This window comes from Montipora capricornis, chromosome 2 (assembly GCF_036669925.1).
Source record: "Montipora capricornis isolate CH-2021 chromosome 2, ASM3666992v2, whole genome shotgun sequence".
Lineage (NCBI taxonomy): Eukaryota > Metazoa > Cnidaria > Anthozoa > Scleractinia > Acroporidae > Montipora > Montipora capricornis.
The window spans coordinates 55,485,437-55,492,161 of NC_090884.1; the positions used below are offsets into that span (position 1 = coordinate 55,485,437).

General features: G+C 38.6%; 1 non-coding gene across 1 annotated transcript; it reads right to left on the minus strand.

Moving 5' to 3' along the window:
• Positions 1-1,840: 1,840 nt before the first annotated feature.
• On the minus strand, positions 1,841-1,913 carry Trnas-gga (transfer RNA serine (anticodon GGA)). The gene has a single exon. It is a non-coding gene; the product is annotated as a tRNA-Ser (tRNA).
• Between the last annotated feature and the right edge of the window lie 4,812 nt (positions 1,914-6,725).

Below are 6,725 nucleotides of genomic sequence, written 5' to 3' on the forward strand. Positions count from 1 at the left end.
AACAACTTTGCAAGTGGACCTTGAAAGTAACAATCCATATAGCTTGACACTAAGTAGCATTAGTTTACAGTAGCAGGAGCGGAATGCGCAGTTTTTCGGCCTGCAAAATAACTTAAGGAAACCTAGCAAATTCTCGTTTTTCCTTAGTTAGGAGAGACCGGAGCGAACTCAGACCGGTGTGAACTTGTACCGGTATGAAATTTTTGCAGCCGTCTACACAAAACCGGGACGAGTTGCTTAATGCCTGGTGCCTGGTTCCTATTTAAATGATGTGTTTTGTCCAATAAGTATGTGGCTTACCCAAGAGCATACAGACTTCAATTTTTAGACCCGGTGTGATATTTGTTGTCATTTACATGAGTCCGGTACGAACTCAGAACGGTTCGAGAAATTCTTGTCTTGGTCCAGCAACCGATACGAAGTCAGACCGGTCTGAGATCATTGCGGTCTCATGTAAACATCCCCTTACTCGAGAGTAACATCTTAATCACAGCGGTTTAAACAGTAGATTCTCACCTAAATCTGCCCCCCTGTAGGATGGAATATTTATCTCTTGCTCAATACGATGTTACAATATACTGCGACTGCATGTGAGGTCCCTAGGTATAGTCGGCAGGAAAATCACCTCTTGCTTCCTGCAAATGAGCTTACAACTTTTTCACTTTTATGTCGTCACAGATCCAGTTTAAGCAATAAAGGGTATTTAAGCAATTTTTGGTTTAATTAAACTATAACGAGATGTAGATGAGCATGCACATGCCAAGTTTTCGTGAATTAAATTAACATAAATCGGCTACCTGTGGCAATTTTTTCTCATCAAGGGTACGAAGGATTAGTACGGCATGGTAAGGTGACTATTAAAAATACGCATCCATAATAATTTAAATATTATGAGGGTTATTGGAACAAAATCCAAGCATTATTGGGTGATAAACGTAATTAAATTTCTTGTTATATTTCACAAAAAATCTGGTGGAAACTGATGGACACATATCAGTAATAATTTGATAGATAAGTCGAATTTCACTGAAAAATTGCTCTTCGTTGAATTTTAATCCTCTTAAATACGACCGTAATTCTGTCAGTATTAAGAATTCTCTAATTTTCTTTTATCATTTTTGGTTTCTGCGAATGTACTCAAAATAAGACCAGAAGCTGAGGGTAATAGCTCCAGAGATTGTTCCTATAGATATCAATCCGGTTCATCCAATTTTACATGACAAATGAATTGTTTTGTAATATTTATGACTTTTTTTGAACAACCAGCGCAGTACTTTTCAATAGTTTTTTACTTCCATTTATAGTGAACGTTTTGTCTTGTGCATTGGTGTCGAGAAATCCATCGAGCTAATGTGATGTTTTTAAAATGTCATTTCCGTTCATATCAATAGGCATATGCTTGGTAAATCGTTCATTGCTGGTTATTTCAAATGTTGATTATAATCATAAATTAGCCGATAAATTAAAAAATGAATTTGAAGATTTGCAGGAGATGAATTGATACCGTAACTTTTATAATTAATGAATAATCTTCTTTGAATGAAAGAAACACCTGTTTTTGATTTTAATGTATAATTGCGTAGAGAAGGCTGAAAAATTCAAGACTTCAACGGGGTTTGAACCCGTGACCTCGCGATTCCAGTGCGACGATCTAACCAACTGAGCTATGAAGCCACTGACGTTGGGAGCTGGTCATTTGTGGGTTCTAATGTTCCCGTGAGGAATGAATCAATGATCAAATGGTATATGAAATGAATCATATATGAAATCAAGTGAAGCTATGATCTTCGCAGTTATGAACGCAATTTTTACAATTGCGCAGAGAAGGCTGAAAAATTCAAGACTTCAACGGGGTTTGAACCCGTGACTTCGCGATTCCGGTGCGACGCTCTAACCAACTGAGCTATGAAGCCACCGACGTTGGGAGCTGGTCATTTGTGGGCTCTAATGGTCCCGTGAGGAATGAATCAATGATCAAATGGTATATGAAATGAATCATATATGAAATCAAGTGAAGCTATGATCTTCGCAGTTATGAAATCAATTTTTACAATTGCGTAGAGAAGCCTGAAAAATTCAGGACTTCAACGGGGATTGAACCAGTGACCTCGCGATTCCGGTGCGACGCTCTAACCAACTGAGCTATGAAGCCACTGACGTTGGGAGCTGGTCATTTGTGGGTTCTAATGGTCCCGTGAGGAATGAATCAATGATGAAATGGTATATGAAATAAATCGGGACCATTAAAACCCACAAATGACCAGGGCTTTTCTACGCAATTCTAAAAATTGCGTTCATAACTGAGAAGATCATAGCTTCACTTGATTTCATATCCGCAGTTCATATATGATTCATTTCATATACCATTTCATCATTCTTGTAAATTAGTGATTTTATGATTATCGAGATTTAGATTATTGGACAATGGTATGCTTCCATCTTTTTCAAATATGATCTAGCCACTGTGTTAGCTACTGCAGAAGCAGCTTCATTAAGTTGCTGTAAATTTACAGCATCTAAGTTATCCGATGCATTTTTTACATTGATCAGTTTGTTATTGTTGAGGTTCAAATCATTCGTCAATACCACGCTACCATCCTTTTTTCAAAAAATCAGACAAATCAACACTACTAGAAGCCTGTGAAACTTTTTGATCAACAAAGGATTTATTTACGAGCTCATTTAAAATCATTTGGATTTGTAAAAGTAACACTTTTATTCCCACCCATATTAAGGTCTTTGTTTTTATCCAACTTATTTTTGAGCTTATCGTTTACATATTCACGATTAACAGCAGACGTTTTGTCTATTGTGTTTTTTTTTTTTTTTTGCCGTAGATACTAGTATTATTACCTTGAATATCACCTTGCATCGTTCCTCCGGTTAAATGCAAGTAGTTGCTCAGCTCGTTGTTCAATTGAGTAAAATTTACCGCTTGATGGCCAGATGTTGCTTCTTTCACACTGTTGATATTATGGCTTTTCATGTCAGATCGATTGTTAATCCGCTTTTTAAAATATAATTATTTAACTGGGTTTTATCTGCTTTTGACACCATCGAGTTATCAATGTAAAATTTTGTTACTGCATCTGAGTGATGAAGAGGTTCTTTTAACCTGGTGTTTTATTTTATTTTCCATATCAATTGGTTTTTTTCACATCTAATTTAATATTATCATCGTCAAATTTCATGTACCATTGACTGAAATATTCATATGGAATAGGGTCGCTTTACCATCTCTGGGGTTTGTTATATCCTCGATATGATTGAAATTCATCTTGAGAGGGCCTTTCATGCCACCATTTGATCCATCGTTTTTTCAAATAATCTGTTAAGTCTATAGAAGGACTACTTGAATCACCACCATTTGCTTTAATATGATCGTAAATTTGCTTTTTTGTTAAAACATCGCTATCATCTATGCCTGGTTTCAAATTGGTTGACTTCTTTCCATCCATATCATAATTACCATCTGAAGTTAGTTTAAACCAATTCCTGGAATGCCTTCAATTATTTTCGTATTTGGTGTTTCTAATAAACCGTTTGAATAACTCATTTATATAATTGGTGTATATTATATTTGTTCATTGAAGTTTTTAGTTGTAAACTTCCGTGGTTTGTCAATGGATATGAAGCTATATTGCTCCTCAGTTGCTTTTTCATAGACTTCTTTGAAAGTATTGCTTTCTCGGCAAATCAGTGATTTTTCATAGGTGCTTGGGAATTCATAAATAAAAAAATGTGAGCAGTTCAATCTGATATCTTTTGGGGTCTTATAATAGCTTTGTGACAAATAAATCACACTACAATTTTTATGTCGTCCTCTGATAAAGTAATCAATCAATGGCATTTGGTTTTTTTCACAAACAAATTCATCGAATATCAACAGCTTTTGGTTATCATCTGTTAATTCAGATACTGGAATTATTTGGTCGTTACTCGCTTCAAAAATGTTATAACCAACATCCTTAAGGTAAACTTCAGAATACATACCGCAGTCCCGCAGTCGACATAACTTACATAATATTTTTATATAAGCATCACGAAATATGCCCCTTGCATCGAACGCATTACTGATTAGGCCTACGCATTCTCGTAAAATTTTAGCTTTCATTTTGCGGTTCGGTCAACTACACTTTTCACGAGATCATGTGAAGAATAAGGCACTCGTTTACTGATTAAGCCTAAGCGCTCGTTGCAGTGATTAGGCCTAGCTTTCATTTTGTGGTTCGGCTAACTACACTTTTCATCGACTGCAGGACTGCGGACCGCGGTAGCACATCATTTCAACACTTAGTTCATTGCTTATTCATCCAATGCGGGACTGCAGACCGCGGTAGCACTTCATTTCAACACTAAGTTCATTCCTTATTCATCGACTGCGGGACTGCGGGACTGCGGACCGCGGTAGCACTTCACACACTGGCACAATTCCTAGCCGACTGCGGACTGCGGACCACGGGAGCAGTAGATTTAAGGAGGGCGTGAGTGGCCCGGTATTCTGAAGTTGCTCCCATCCTTAATTATTGGATTGAGCATGTTAAATAGATTTTGATATTTTGACTGTTCCAAATTTTTGGCACACAGGTATATTTTGTCAAAGTACAACAAATTGTAAATCATATGCATCAATGTATTTGTTTTTCCTGATCCGCTTGGGCCGCAATCGCAAATCAGCATTCGAAAGCATCGGTCAGGCATGAAATGGTATAACTGCTTGTACTTTCCAACATTATCATCAGTAGAATCGTAATTTGGTATAATCATTTATCAGAAACCCATAAGGGTTGAAACGTGTAACGCGCGTTCACAGCTTCCGAATATTCAGGGCGAACTGATTGGTTGAATGTTTCAGTACTAAGTACCATATTTGGAAACCCCTCGCTCTTGTTGTTCCAAATATGGTACTTAGCAAATTGAATATTCAGAAGCTTGTTTCCCAGCACACAAGGGGCCGTTACACGTTTCAACCCTTATGGGTTTCTGGTATTAATATCATATGGGTACATCATTTCATAACATGATGTTCAACACCATGAACAACATAGTGTTGAACACTGTGTAAAACGCTATTTGTCATAATGTGCTAATAAATGTAAAATGTACAAGCATGAGTCAGTAGGGACATGTATAAGTATTTTGTAATTTATGCGTACTGGGTGAGTTGAGTAATGTAACGCGACAGTCATGATCTTTTCTTCATGAAAAAGCGTTTCTTCTTAAAATGCTCTGTTCGGCTATCGATTTATGCGTGCTGTTGAAGGCCTGTTAAAACATGGTGGCAGCGTATGGTTAATTCTAAGCATCGTCGACAACGTACTAACCGTCTACGACGTCAGAAGAAGAAATTCCAGGTTCGAGCGTCGGTGCAGCTACACAGCCTCAAGCGTCGCAATCGACAATGTTTCACCAGATTTTGCCGCCGCAGTATTTGGATTTGAAGACCGCAGGAGAGATTACAGAGAATTGGAAATTATGGAAAGAGAAATACAATATTTATTTCATCATTTCTCGATTAGACCGCGAGAGCCCATAATATCAGCTTACTATGTTCAAGCATGCGATGGGCGAAGGGAAGAACGCAAACGACTGGCGTGTGCTTATGGGCAAGATTAAAAAGCATTGCATCGGCGAAGTAAACGAGATTTATGAAAGATATTGTTTCAACAAAAGGGACAAGCTTCCTACGGAAACGGGTGACTATTTCGTCGCTGAGTTGAAGACCTTAGCTAAAACCTGCAATTTTTTCGATTGTTTACGTGACAGTCTCATACGCGATCGTATCGTAGTTCGGATCAAAAATGAGCAAACCACTAAAAAGCTCCTCAGGATGAGAGACCTCACCTTAAACCGATGTATTGATGTTTGTCGCAGCGACCTGATAGATAATTACCCAGATGCTTTCGACAAGAGTCTTGGAACGCTCCCTGGGAAAGTACATCTCCAAGTTGATCCTCCCAGCACGAAAATACCTGTGTCCGTTCACGACAAGTTTAAAGAGGAATTACAAAGGCTGGAATGTATCAAGGTGATTGCCTCCTCAGTCAGATTGTGGTAGCTGTTAAGAAGTCTGGTGTGCTGCGTGTATGCATCGATCTTAAACCCCTCAATTCTGCTCCAAGGAGGGAACATTACCAAATTCCAGTTATCGATGATTTGTTGCCTGACCTGACAGATGCACCTGTGTTTACTAAAGTCGATTTAGCGTCAACATTTTGGCATCTGGAGCTGGATGAAGAATCTCGCATGCGCACAACCTTCGCTACGCCTTATGGGCGGTATCGTTGGCTTCAGTTACCCTTTGGCCTCAGCGTTTCAAGTGAAATATTTCAGAAACACCTCCATCAGGAATTGCATGGTCTTCCCGGTGTTAGGTGCATTGCAGATGATGTTCTAATTCATGGCACAAACGAGGCTGGTCATGACAGCAATTTAGAACGGTTTATGAGCAGATGTCAGCAGAAACGCATCAAGCTTAACAGTCAGAAGCTAGAGTTGAAAGCTAAGGAAGTTCCATTTCATTGACACCTTCAGGGCGATCGTCGAGATGTCACGTCCAGAGGGACGGGAAGGTATACTCCGCCTTAATGGAATGTTCAACTACCTAAGTCGCTTTCTTCCTAATCTGTTTGATGTCATGAAGCCTCTCCGAGATCCTATCCACAAAGATGCGGCATGGTGCTTGGGTGACCTGCAAGAAAAAGCTTGGAGTGACTTCAATAACT